Raw genomic sequence first — 15,611 nt, forward strand, 5'->3', positions numbered from 1 at the left:
TTATCCATTTACTTGTCTTTGATTTTGTTTTGTTTTTTAAAATAGATTATTTTTTCCAAGCCGTGAATATGTCCTGATTATAGTTCTCCCTCATCTACTTTTCCTAGTTCCTCCCTTCCTCCCCTCTACTCCAGAACCACTTCTGTTCTGCCTCTTTTTAGAAAAGTACAGCTTTCCAAGACATAGTAACCAACTATGACAAAATAAAATATAATCAAATGAAACAAAATTATAATATTGAAATAGGACATGGCAAGCCAACAGAAATAAAAGTGTCCCAAGAGCAGGCAAAAGAGTCATAGATTCACTTGTTCTCATAGTCAGGTCTCCCATAAAAATACAAAGATAGTTAATAGCTTTGATATATAGGCAGAGAACCTGGTGTAGATCCATGTGTTTATGGTTCAGTCTCTGTGACCTCATGTACACCATGCTTAGTTGATTCAGCCGGCTTTGTTCCCTTGCTCTCTTCTGCGCAGTCTGATTTTTATAATCTTTCTGCCTCCTCTTCCATGGAATTTCCTGATATTTGAGGGGAGGTATTTGACATCCAATTTTGACTTTTTCTCTCTGCATAAGGTCTAGCTGTAAATATATGCATCTGTTTTCCTCTGCTGCCAGAGGAGGCCTCTCTGATGATGATGACTGGATGAGGCACTGATGTAGGAGTATAGCATAATATCATTAAAATCATATTATTGATTTTTAAGATAAGTAGTGTTTTGTTTTAGCCTATGCTTCCAGACTTAGTCAGTGATTCTTGGTTATCCAAGCAGAGTTGGGTATGCATTTTTTTCTTGTAGACTGACCTTAAATCAAATTAAACATTGGTTAGCTAATTCCACAAGTTCGGTGTTACCTTTTTCCTAGCATATTACAGCTAGGACATATAGCTCATAGGATTTTTTTTTTGATTGACTTGGGGTCATACAGACTGCAGAGTACCTTTGTGTACTCTAGAGACTAGAATGAAAGGCTGAAGGTTCCATGAAGGTACAAACTCAACTTTACTGTGTTTACTAGGTTGCATAGATGTTGTGCTCAACAATGGGCTTCCATTCTTAGTTTACAGAGACAGGCCTATGTCTGACCAACAACATAGAATGTTTGGGGATTTTTAATGAGACCTCCTTGGCCAAAATTCAATATAATACAACCCATTCCTACTACTGAAGGCCTTGACAGCCTATAAGAGACTGATATAATAGCTGATTGAGACTCCATTATCCCCCAATGCTAGGAGTACCAATATTAGGTTCACTATAGATTCCAGAAAGTTTCCACTGCACTAGGTGTCCACATCACTCATCAAATAGACCCCAGTTCCAGCAATTTCTTCAGGATTCTCTCCTTCCATCCCCTCTCCACCTATACTTGATCTGCCCCACTCCTGTCCCCACCTGACTACAGTCCACTGTAAAAGCTATTCTATTTCCCCTTCCTAGGGAAATCCATGAGCCAATCCCCAGATTCCTCTTAAACTAACCTTTCTGGACCTATGGATTGTAGTTTGATTATCATTTATTTAATGACTAATATACATTTGTAAGTGAATATATACCATATTTGTATTTATAGATCTGAGTTACCTCACTCAGCATAATTTTTCTTAGTTGCATTCACTTACCTATTAATTTCATGTTGTCACTTTTTAAACAACAGATCCCTACTGATATAGATGAGGCTAGTTTCAGCTAAACATAAGACTGAACAAGGGGTTCCCAACGGAGGCGTTATAGAAAAGACTGAAGGAGATAGAGAATGAACTGAAGGAGCTGAAGGGGTTTACAATACCATAAGAAAAACAACAATATCAACAAACCAGACCCGACCAGAGCCAATGGGTACACATGGAGGGACCCATGAATCTTAAAGCAATTTCGGTTTGCAGTTCCCTGATGGCTAAGAATGTTTTTTCTATCATGTTCACTGTATCTGATTTTATTCTGAAGTCTTTGATCCACTTGGACCAGAGATTTCTGCTGGGTTATAAATATGAATATATTCATATTATTCTACCAGCAGACACCCTGTTTGGCCAGCACCATTTGTTGAAAATACTGTCTTTTTCCAGTGGATCTTTCTTGCTCCATTATTAAAAAATCAGGTGTTCATAGCTACTTGGAAGTTTGTCTGGATAGTCAGTTTGATGCCATTAATTAACTTGTCCATTAAGGCTAATATCATGCAGTTATATTACTGCAGCTCCGCAGTACAACTTGAACTCCAGCAGTTCTTACCATTTGGGAGTCTTTTACCTATCCTGGGGTGTTGTTTGTTGTTTTGGTCTATTTAATTTTTTGGTTTTAGTTTTTTCATATGAAATTAAGAATTATCTTTTTAAGGTCTGTAAGGGTCTGTGATGGAATTTTGATGGGCACTACAGTGAATATACAGTTTGCTTTTGGTAGCATGGCCATTTTCACTACGGTAATCTTACAGATCCATTGGAATCTTTCCATCTTCTGATATTTTCTTTTATTTCTTTTTTAAACACTTGAAGATTTTATTATACAAGTCACTAACATAGTTAGAGGTATCCCCCCCCAAAAAGAAAGTAATATTATTTCATGCTATTGTGAAAGGTGTTGTTTCCCTGATTTCTTTCTAAGTCAGTCCATCTATCATTTTTATGTAGGAGGCCCACCGCTGTCTTTCTTTAGTTAATTTTGTATGCGGCCATTTCACAGAGAGTATTTATCAGTTTCAGGACTTTCCTGGTACTGTTTTAAGGTTACTTATGTATGTAATCATATCATCTGCAAATAAAGTCACTTTGACTTCTTTCTTTACAGTTTACATTCCCCTTCATTTCTCTCATTTGCATTTTTTCTCTACCCAGGACTTTCAGCAGATATATAAACCAAAAAACCTTGTTCCTGATTTTGATAGAATCCCTTTGAGTTTATCTCCATTTCCTTACATGTTCGCTGCAGGCTTGAGGTAAATTGCTTCTATTATGTTAAAATGTCTATTATGATAAAATCACTTCTTGACTTTTATTATGAGGGGGGGTTGGGTTTTTTCAAGGGCCTTCTATGCATCTAATGAGATGATCATTTGTATTTGTTTTTTCAGTTTGTTTATGTGGTACTTCACACTTACTGATTGGAGTATTGAACCATTGTAGACTATCTGGGATGGAACATATTTGTTCATGGTTGATGTTTTTTTATGTGTTATTGGAGTCTATTTCACGGATATTGTATTTTTTTTGCATCTATGTTTTGTATATAATTCTCTTTCTTTTGTCTTTGTGTGCTACAGATATCAGGGTGACTGTCATCTCATAAAATGTGTTGGTCAATGTTTCTTCCATTTCCATTTTGTGGAATATTTTGAGGAATATTGACATTGACTCTTCTTTGAAATTCTGCATTAAACTCATCTAACCCTGAACAATTATTGTTCGGGCACTTTTATTGTCTATTTCTGTTTCATTAAGAGTTAAAGTTACCAAGAAAATTCTTTATTTTTTTGTATATTTACTTATTTGCTGGAGTATAGTTTTTTTCTTTATTTCATTGATTCTTATCTTATATAATACATCACAATGAGGGTTTCCCTTTTCTCCACCCCCATGTTTTGTATTATTCCTGGAATCCAAGGTGGTTGCATGCTTGATGAATAGAGCCATCCATGTTCCTTTGGCATTCAAGAATAGAAAACTCTAAAAACTGACAGTGGGCCAATGAGTTGGCTTAGTAGGTAAGGGCACCTGTGGTCATGATTGGCAGCCTGATCTTGACACTTGTGGCTCTTATAGTAGAAAAGAACTGAATTCTATAATGTCCTCTTTTGAACCTTTACTTATGCCTTATGGCATGTGTTCATGTAATATTTACATGCACATACAAAGGTAATATATTTTTAACACTGAAAGTGACTCCTATTGTTACAACTATCTTTGTGCCTTCAGCCTTGAAGAGTGATAAAAATAGATTGGAGTATCATGGCATACAGGCCTGAAATAATCTATTAATTTGCCTCAGTGCAAGTAAACATTAGAAACCGATACAAATGAAGAAACATATACTTATGCCTGGCTATTATTCTGCTTCTAAATACATAGTTTTTCCAAATCAAGAGCTGATGCTTTTCAATAAAAGCAGTTTTAAAGTGTTATATAACCTCTAAAGAGAATTTCTAATCATAGAATGAAGTAAATCAAGTAGTTAATATTTCTACTTTTTAGAGAAGAGAACTAAAGCACAGAGTGAATCAGAAGCCCGAGAAACAAGCCAGACTTAATTTTCTAAGATGCTACCACCACTATATCTTATTAGAAATTTTCTTCTCAGAAGAAGACACTGATACTCCTCACATAAGAGATTTCAAAGACCTCTGTTCCCTTACTACAGAATACGAAGATCCAGAGCGATAGAATTAATGCTGTTTGGTTTTGAGGTTAGGTTTTTAAATCGAGATATCCCTTCTGCTTGATGATGACACTTGAAACTCAGCCACTGTTCTGTGAAGAAGCCCAGGCCTCTTACAGGCATTATAGAAAACAGCATTTGATCACAAATATTCATGGAAAGCATGAAACAATGCCATCATGTGATTATCTGAGCACATTCATGACAAATTCCAGAAGGGCTGTGAGTAATGCAAAATCAAATACAATCATGGCATTAAGTTGCTAAGTGATTGTGTCTATGGAAGCAGTATAGATGAGAATATAGTTGAAGTCTTCTGCATGTGTTTTTCCACTCTCCTTTGTTCTTTCCAGAGCATCATATTGGCGAGCTTGCTAACATTTGCATAGCAACACTGAAAACAGGAAAATTTAATTGTTTGTTAAGGAAGGGGGCATTTTTTGTGCTTGTTACAGCTTTGTAATCAAATGTTAAGTTCATTGATCTAATGAAGACATCAGTAATTAGGACCAATGAAAATGTTTTCTTCCTCTTCCTCTTCCTCCTCTTCTTCTTCCTCTTCTTCTTCCTCCTCCTCCTCCTCCTCTTCCTCCTCCTCCTCCTCCTCCTCCTCCTCCTCCTCCTCCTCCTCCTCCTCCTCCTCTTCTTCTTCTTCTTCTTCTTCTTCTTCTTCTTCTTCTTCTTCTTCTTCTTCTTCTTCTTCTTCTTCTTCTTCTTCTTCTTCTTCTTCTTCTTCTTCTTGTAGCGAAGATTCATGGCCTCGAACAGGTAGTGAACTTCTTGCTAGCATAAAATGAAATGAGGTTGTATTACCATTTTTAAGTACTCCTTCAGGTAAAAAACCCTCTGCAGGGAAGTTAATTGAAAGAAACTCTTGTTTTCTTCTGACATATTTAATATTTTAGAACAGTTTCAGGGGTACTCTACAGGTTCAGAAGATAGTCTACAGTTTAGGTTTTGTTCTGCTAACCTTTTCATGCTGAGTAAAAAGGAAAGAAACTAAAATATGTTTAGAAAGCTGGAAGGATTTAGCAAAGTCTCCCTCAAGAGAGTATGATTTTTATTTTTTTTCTATTTTGTCCAGTCTGTTATTAATTAAACCATAGGAACCAGATCTTTAAAAATAAAGTAACTAAAAATGATAGGCTGTCTAGTGGCATGAATTGTTTTTGCAGTTTGTAAGAAAAAAGTTCCCAAGTGTAATTCACATTTTTTCCTACTCTTCTTGTTACATTTTGAAGATACAACATGTTTGAGGTATGGTTTATAATGCCACCCTACCACCCCCACCACCCCCACAACCCTCACCACCCCCCACAACCCCAACAACAACATATTAAAGAGCAAGTCTTACTACTATGCTAAAAATGTTGTCTATAGTATATTTGTAGAGATATGAATATTTCACTAAGCTTTTTTTCACCTAAATGAACAAACAATCAAGATTCCATATATTGAGATTCACTTCTGCCACATAGGGATGTGAATAGTGACCCCTCGGAATGAACGGCACAAAATAGTCACAACAGTCACATGGAACTAAAGTTCTCTTTGAAGTGGCTGAATGGATTTGTGTTTTAATTAGAATTAACTTCATGTCTCTTATCTTGGTCCTGCTGTACTCTAGGATCTTGTCCCCTGCTGTTTCTTGAGCCTTATATCCTTGTGTTCCCACTTTGATTCTATTCCTCTCTCCAACAGATTTGGTTGTTACATCTGTACTTTGTATAGAACGCCATTCTTAGGTGTTCTCCCATGAGTCACACTGTTCCCTCTCCCTACATTGTACTTTTCTAGTTCTTCCATTTTATGCAAATAGCACTTAACATACAAAGCTTTCATAACCTACATGTGCCTCGTCTTTGTTTAACTTATACCTACTTCTTATGGTAGCTGTCACATGTCATTCAGACTCTTCTAGAACAGTGGTTCTCAACCTTCCTAATGCTGCAATCCTTTAATGTAGTTTCTCATGTTGTGATAGCTCCCAACTATGAAATTAATTCTGTGGTTACTTCATAACTCTAATTTTGCTACTGTCTTGAGTTATAACACAAACATCTGTGTTTTCTGGTCGTCATAGGCAACCCTTGTGAAAGGGTCATCCAACTCCCAGATGGGTTGTGAACCACAGGTTGAGATACATTGTTCTAGAATGACGAAAATTCAGGTGAACAGGGAATTTTCAGGAAGAACTTTTTATGTCCCTAGACTGAGTTTCCAGCCAGCACAGAAGCTTACTGTTGTGATTTGTACATCCCTGTTTTCCTATGTTACTTCTTCATGATTTGGAACTCATCTTTCCTTTGTTAATATATACCCAATCTTTCTTTTCCATCCCTTTCAGAAAGGGAAAATACAACCAAAGGATAGAGTTTGGAAGTAAAATTCTAATAGAGTATAATTCTAATAGAGTATAATTCTAACAGAAAAAATGCAAGTTTTATAATTTAGAATGGTGAAATCAAAATAAATAACATAAGGTCTAAAGTTCTAGCTCCCAGGTCTAAGTTTGACTGCGGGTACATTTTGAGCAGGTTGCATGCTTGACTGAAGCTGTTTTCACATCTGATATGTGGTTACTATAGCCAGTACAACAGGTCTAAAAGCTTTTTAAAAAATGGGTGACAGTCAATAAATGTTACTTTTCTCTTTATTAAAAAACAATCATGATTGGTGATTTAAAGACTCAAAGACTTAAGTTGAAGGGAACTTTCGTAATCAAACTTATGAAATGCAGCAGCAGATACTTCTCTGGCCCACATTACACTTGTTTATCATTGTTATTATTGTTGTCTATATCCTCAATAATTTACTTCTCTTGTAGAAACCTCTTAAGAAGTTATGGTAGATGTCTTATGATTACAGTCAATTTAAATCTTAACACCTTCAGCTCCAGTGTCTCATTTATAATCATTATTTCACAGTAATATCACAAACACCCTTCAGTTGCTATAGATAATAGAAATATGAAATAACCTATAAATTCATTGTTATGTAATAATGCTGAATATGACAATTTCTAAGTAGCACTGAGTAAATATGTTTAGTATTTTATCTCTCTTATATTAAATATATTCCCTTTACTTTGCATTATTAGTAACACAACGTTAAATATAAATAAATGAATATTAAAAATGTACTAACACCTTTTTCTCAAGTCATAGAAATAAAAACTGATATAAAATACTTGAGGGTTCATATGAAGGGGTAATGCACAGAAGACTTAATTCCTATAATATATGCATGTGATGGTGACCTAAATGAAACTGATAAATAACATGGGAAACTGGAGTCTTAACTCCATATCTTTTGTCACCAAAGAAGCTTCCCATTACAGGAATGGATTACATCTTTGTGACAGAGAAGTCATGCAATCACCCAAACGACCAGTTTATTGATTGTTGTCTACAAACTGATAGGAAGGCCTATTGATTTATAGCTACATAACTCAATGGACATGAAGTCAAGCTGGTGCCTACCTAAAGACTTTACCCCTACTGACTAGTATTTATGATATTAGAAGGTATTATACATGCTGTCAGAGGAGAATGGTAAACACGAAACCATCTACAAACTTTTCGATACACAATGATGACCTGTCAGTCAGATATGATAGTGAAGAAAGCATGTGGACATAACTACTAATATCAGATTGGATTTAAGTCCCATTCTATGAAATGGAACCCATTTCTGACAGTTAAGCAGGTAGCTTAAAACCTGAGAACAGATAGGCCAGGAATGTAGTTGGTAACCAAATACTGTTTTGCCAAAGGCGTGTGGCCATAAAATGACTCCTAGTGACATTCTACTATACTCATAGGCCAGTGCCTTACTCAGTTATCATCAAATAAGCTTCCTTCAGCATTAGATGGGAACAAATGCAGAGACTTCTATACAGACCATGTGGAAAGAGTAAGAGGTTAAAACACTCATTCCTACATCTCTTCTCTCCATCAACCCCATCTCTTCAAGTCTCAAGGAATCTTGAAGAAGAGGAGGCAGAAAAAGTATAACAGTCAAATGGAATAGAGGACATCAAAGAAATAGGATGCTCTGAACACAGAACAAATGTACAGTTGAACTCGACTCTGTGGCAAAATGCATGGTTCTACCTACATTAGATCCCAGTGTTAAGAAGGGAAGTGCGCACAAGTCCCAACCCTCACTCAGAAGCACTCTCCAATTGATAACTACTTGCAAATGAAAAACTATTTCTCTCTTAGGAGTTCTCAGTGGGGATACAAATCACTCTTATGGGCAGGTCCATGCCCAGTAGGAGATGATCAACACAATTCAGTGGAATCTTTAAAGGTTTGTTGACTCAAAGAGATTTTTAAGGCCATCTTATTTAACCTTACAGATCCTTCGTGTATATGTATTATGGCTTCCTGTTTTATGAGTTTTTCTATGTACAAATGTGTTTGCCTTTATCTCTATATCTATCTGTGTTTCTTGTACTTTTTCTTTTGGTCCTTTTTTTCCTGTTTATTTCTTTTGACTTAGTCAATTTTCTTTGTTTTATCTTGTACTATTATTCTGTAGATGTCTGTAATTTTAAAGGAGAAATAACAATGATGTGAATTCTTATGGGAGGGTGGATAGAAAAGATCTCATTCAGGTTGGGGGTGACGAAACCATATTTAAAATATATTTGTCATAAAAAATTATATTCCTTACTTATGATATTTATTATTTTAAGCTTTCTAAACTTAAATATACTTTAATCATATTTATTCCTTAACCTAAGTCCTTTCAGGTACCCTCCCTCTACCTATGAATTCAAGGTTAAGGTTTTGTAAAAACTAAACCAAAAACGCAATGCATCAAAATCTCCCAATCTATTTTTAGTAATAAAAATATACACAGGATAGAAACTCTTAAAATTCCTAATGTATTTGAAATACTATATTTCAGATTAAGTGCTATCTTTAGAAAATAGAATTAAATGCAATCTAGAATACACAATTTATAACACAGTATTACATAGAACTGTTGCTGTTATTAGTACGAATATTCTTTTACTTGTTTAGTTTATCTTTAAGTCTATTTCTTAAGAATTATACAGTTTTCTACTGCTTGCCAGATTTTCCATTATTACTTTGAGCTTGTAATGAAAAGCAGGGCTTCTGTATTATGTTTTTTATTCTGTAATATGTTTATAACATCACTGTGTAGAGTTAAATGTGAAGCTTATTTTAACATGTAAGAATATGAATAACTTTCATGGCAGGTAATACATGCATGAGAATCTCAATGCCTCAAACTCCTGGAACTATCTCTCAATTACCCAATTATCCTAAACAGAGGGAGAGACCATTGTTTCCTTCTCCCACAGAGAAGCTGAGGTCATAGCATACAGTCACATGTGATTTTGTTGTGATCTATGCTACTATTGATTCATATGCTGCTTCAGTGACATTCACTCTTCTACCCACTTGGGGAAAACCCTGCTGTGTCAGCTACCATTTGCTCCAGTAATAATACCTCAAAAAAGTGCCTTAAGAACTGCTTTATGAACCAGGCACAGTGACACATGCTAGTATTCCTAGCATGTGGGAGGTGAATGCTGCGGGATTAATAGTTAATCATAAGCCTCAGTTACAATATGAATTCAAGACTAGCCTGAGCTACATGAGATCCAGCCTCAACTGCTTTCTTATGCCCAGAAAATGAGTCTACTTGGTGATTCTTCAGTGAAACATTTATGTACATCCATATTAGGGACATCAGATATGTAAACGTCAAACATGAAGGGCTGGTTGCCATAGTTTGATTGAAAACATGTATCTGATGATTTAACTTCAGCAACTGACTGACCTTCAATTCCCCTCCATGTGATTTCTCCTTATAGATATACTACAGTTCCTCACATAATGGTTGCCTGACTCAGAGAATGACAAGAAGGGTCATTACATAAGGACGACACACACTATGTAAGCACCTCCCAGGTTCCTTATTATATCAAACTTCCTAATGTCTTATTGGTCAAAGAAAGTCACATAATATTTTTCAAAACAAAGAACAGATAAGCGTGGTGGTGAATGATTTAATCACTGCAGGTAGATCTCTGAGAGTTTCAGGCCAGCCTGGTTTGCATAGCAACTATCAGGCCAGTTTGGGCTACATATACTTCTTATTTCACACACACATAAGCACACACACACACACACACACACACATATGCACACACACACACAAGACAGAGGATGAGTGGAGCTGGAGGAAAGACACACAGGATACTGAAAGCATAGGTCTGTGTGGCAGATGCTTATCTATTACATTATAGTTCATTATATGTCTCAAAATTCAAGTACCTCCAGGTAAATTATACTTTCTCCCTCAAATCTGCAATATCATACTTGAGTAGTTATGCCAGAATTGTGAATGGGATCCAGGTGTCTTAAAAATGCATGCTCTTTGGGACAGGTAGGATTTTTCTCAGTCCAAACAAATGCAAACTAAGAAGACTTTTCTTCCCTGCACACGTCAAATATTTAATAATTTATCTTTTGTCTGTCTCACCTTGTTTTACACCAAATTATTTCAGGTATTTGAGCCCTTTGCCTGCATTTCATTTAAAGTTTAATACTCCATGCTTCAGGGCTTTGTGATATCAAGATACCAATTCTGATACAATTATTCTTAGACCTATCTTTTGGATACAATGTGCTAGTCCAAAACTTGGTAAAAATTTCATCCACAATTTTTATAGGTCACGCTTTCTGACAGTGAACAATAGAGTAGATATCTGCTTTAGAAATTCTGGATTCAAACTGTTGTAGCAAAGGGCTGAGGCTGATTAAAACAGATTGCAACAATACATTAGTGGTCTGGGATAGATATCACTAGATGTCAGCTCAATACATTTTCATTTTTTAAAAATAGCATCACCTCAGTTATCAAAGTCTTCCAAATGGACATAGTTCATTTGCACATTCTCCCCAGACTTAGTTTATATCAATCCAACAATGTCCTCTTTTCACACATGTGTATATGATGAAGCTAGGAAATACTATGAAAGAAAAGGACATTGAACATGAACTATGAACACCATGTGTGGTTTGCAGTAAAACAATGTGACGGCTTCCTATAGTCATTTGTAAAAGCTTTCAAACCTCCTGTGAATAACACTCTCAAACTCTTGGTTTGGGTTATCATTTGAAAGACCCACTCATTTTTAAAAGATAAAGTACAGTCTGCCTTTATCTTGATTCTGGCTGTGTTCAGTTTTATTGATTAAATTTCATGAATAAAATCCCTCTACATAGGAGCTTTAAAATGTGATCTCGGGTGGCTGGAGTGATGGTTTAATGGTAGCTGTCACTTGCTGCTCTTGCAGAGGATAATGCTTCAGTGTCCAGCACCCACATTAGGCAGCTCACAATGTTTGTAACTCTGTAATTTCTTAGAGGATCCAACAGCTTTTGGCCTCTGTAGGCACTACACATACATGTGGTTTACATAAAAAAGTTTGGCATTCACATATACATAAAATAAATCACCTCTTAATAAGGCACATTGCATATTTAGACCTGGAAGACACTGTGTGACCACATCTTTGGTTTGACCTTGTGCTAACTGATTACAGTAGTGACATTTATCCTTTCTTTTCTGCATGTGTCATTGGGATACAATATATATTTATTTTTAGAAAGGTGTGCTATACACGACTGTAACTCAAGACTTTTGACCCAAGGAATTTTTATGCAGTTATAAGAAATCAGCAGAAAAAACAGATATACACATTGTGGGTTTACTTATAATAAATTTAAAAAAAACCTTTCAAGTTATTATTTTGTATATACATCATCTTACTATTTATTAAGTATAAAATATAGGAATATCCATGTAATAATAAGTATAGTACAAAATTGCAGAACTCTGTTTAGGGCTATTAATGTCAGAAATTCTGACCTATTGCCAAGACAAAATTAATATATTGTGTTTTTAAAATAGTAATCAGGTTGGCAATTCAGATGCTAAAGTTTTTTTTCTTTTTTAAATTTTTTATTATATATTTCTTTACTTACATTTCAAAGGTTATTCCCCTTCCTAGTTTTCTGTCCATAAGCCCCCCCATTCCCTCTCCTCACCCTCCCCCATACAGGTATTCCCCCTATACATCCCCCTTATTGGCCTCCCCCACGTTCCCTTGAACTGGGGGTCCAACCTTGGCAGGACCAAGGGCTTCCCCTTCCACTGGTGCCCTTACTAGGCTATTCATTGCTACATATGCAGTTGGAGCCCAGGGTCAGTCCATGTATAGTCTTTGGGTAGTGGTTTAGTCCCTGGAAGCTCTGGTTGGTTGGCATTGTTGTTTTTATGCGGTCGCAAGCTCCTTCAACTCTTTCAATACTTCCTCTGATTCCCCACAAGGGTGTCCTATTCTCAGTTCGGTGGTTTGCTGCTCAGATGCTAAAGTTTTAAATCAAACATCCTAACACAATCCAATTCAAGGATAAACTAATTTGATATTTACATGGTGAGGAATAATTGTAGGGAATTAATATATGCTTTGTTTACTTTAACTAAGTCATTATATGTGTGTGTGAGAGAGAGAGAGAGTGTGTGTGTGTGTGTGTGTGTGTGTGTGTGTGTGTGTAGAATTCATTCCATATAAGGTGTGATGGTTTGTATATGCTTAGCTCAGGGAGTGGCACTATTAAGAGGTGGTCTTGTTGGAGTAGGTGTGTCTCTATGTGCATGGGCTTTAAGACACTTGTCCTAGATTCCTGGAAGTCAGTTTTCTCCTAGCAGCCTTCCATTGAAGATGTAGAGCTCTCAGCTCTGTCTAAAAGTTGCTATGCTCCAACCTTGATGATTATCAACTGAACTTCACAATCTACAAGCCAGCCCCAATTATAGTTGTCCTTATAAGAGTTGCCTTGGTCATGGTGTTTGTTCACAGCAGTAAAAGGCTAAAACATAAGATAAAAATAAAATCAAATTGCAAACACATGACCTTCCAGAAACTTCATCCAGCTTATTTCAGTAGCATTCACTGAGGCTAAGTGATGGATAACCTATGCAGTGCAGGGACCATTGTATGTTTTCAGAACCAAGATTCCAGTAAAGTTGATTGGTACAAAATCTTAAATCCATTATATATCTGGTTTTCAATAAACCATTGGATATTGCACAATTATTTATTTTTAGTACATGTATGTTATTTTCATGTGTGTGCACACTTTTGTATATGTGTATGCAAAAGTGTGAATCTGGGAGAAGTTCAGAAGGCAATCTTGAGTTTTGTTCTTCATTTCCTGTACGACATGTGTGTGCATGTATTTGTATGTCACTGATGTATGATTGTCCTAATAGGCTAGTCTGGCTGGTCAGAGTGCTCTGAGATATGCTCGTTTACATCTTATTAATATTAAAAATATAGTTGCAAGGTCCTATGCCAGACTTAACTTATGTGATCTATAAGAATAGAGCAAAGGTCCTCTACCAGTACTATTATATACTAGAAACCATGTGAGTCTCTAACTATTTTGTGACTCTCACATTAAGTTACATGACCATTCGGTTTTGGTGTTATATATACATACATTTTCTTAAAGTACGTATTTTCCTCCTTTTCTGCATTTTCTACAACATGTTTATATCTCCAGAGTTCTGGTAGAAAAAATTGTAGATGTCTATTTCATACCATACATATGTGGGTCTACTAACTCAGAGTCATGTAAATATCTGATTAACTGTTCCTTGGTAAATAACTTGGAGGTAATGTTGAATTATGATTATAAGAATTTCTCAAACTGCTTTACTCATCTAAAAACAAGAACAAATAAAGAAAACTAAAAAATGGGATAAAAAGAACACTATAGATATGACTCAAGTGTTGAAGAATAAATTGTAATACTCCTGTACCATACACACACACACACACACACACACGCACACGGATATGATTATTCATATCCATTGCTCTTACATGCAATAAAACTCAACATATACATAGAAAATAAAATACTTTCTTGGATAAAATCTTGTATGATTTTCATTATGAATCTTATTATACCCTGTGAAAATATTTTTATAAATTTAAATTATGATAATATTCAATTTAATTTACATAGAATTGGAAAATATGGCTACTCCAGTTTTCTGGGTTTTGTTGTCACTTACCATGTGTTGCTTCCTTGGCACTAGAACATTCCTTAACTTAGTAGATGAAGGTCAGGAAGGGGCTGCTGGACCTGTTTGACATTCACCACAGAACAAGCTAGAGCTGAATGCTGAGCCTGGCCTGGACCTGGCAAGGGGTGTCCTGCATTAGTGTCTTGTCTTCACAATGTCCTTCATTGGTTCTGCCAACCTGAAGACACACTTTCCATTCAAAGCTGACAAGAAGAGGCATAAGCACTTGAACATTGAACATCAAGAAGAGACTGAGAGGAATAATATGTGTCCCTGGGATCCCTCCTCCTGCCTAGTATTTGGGTGTGACCACAGAAGTGTGCCCTGAGGTCCCTAAGATGGACAAAGGTGACAAAGCTTGAGCACGCAGGGCAGATAAACTATCCACAGATAGTGGTTCAAGGGCTGGCCTAATAGTATATACTTTGGGTTCTGTGTTTGGGGACATCTTTGTTCTTTATTGCTGAAAAAATTAATGTTATCACAGCAACTCTTGTGAAAGAGAACATTTAATTGGGGCTGGCTTACAATTTCACAGGTTTAGTCCATTACCATAATGGTTGGAGCATGGCAGCATGAAAACAGACACAGTGCTGGAGAGGTAGCTGAGAGTTCCACATCTAGATTGGCAGGTAGCAGGAAGGAAGTGAGCCACAGTGGATTCAGCCTAAGCCTCTGAAATCACCTAGAATATCACTGCCTCCTACAGGGCCACACCTACCGGAACACCTCCTAGTAGGTGAATGCTAGGGTAATATGGTAATAGGGGCCATTTTTATTTAAACAGCCCCAAGGAGATCATCTCTATGGGTGTTCTGTCACACATAACCAGGACCAGAAAAAAATTAGGCTAAATCCTTTTGGCTTATACAAGTTTCTATCTGTATGACCTCTCAAGAAAACTATGAAGCTTTTGATAGATTTAGGATTCAATGACTCTTGATTTTTTTATATGCCTGTAAAGATGTACAATTTGCTTTTGCCCAAACTGTAGCTCTGACTTAATTTAATAAGTATTTAACAAAATTAATGTGGGCAGATAACTATGAAAGAGGATTTAAATCCCTTTATATTCATGATATTTAG

This window comes from Rattus norvegicus, chromosome 7 (assembly GCF_036323735.1).
Source record: "Rattus norvegicus strain BN/NHsdMcwi chromosome 7, GRCr8, whole genome shotgun sequence".
Taxonomy (NCBI): domain Eukaryota; kingdom Metazoa; phylum Chordata; class Mammalia; order Rodentia; family Muridae; genus Rattus; species Rattus norvegicus.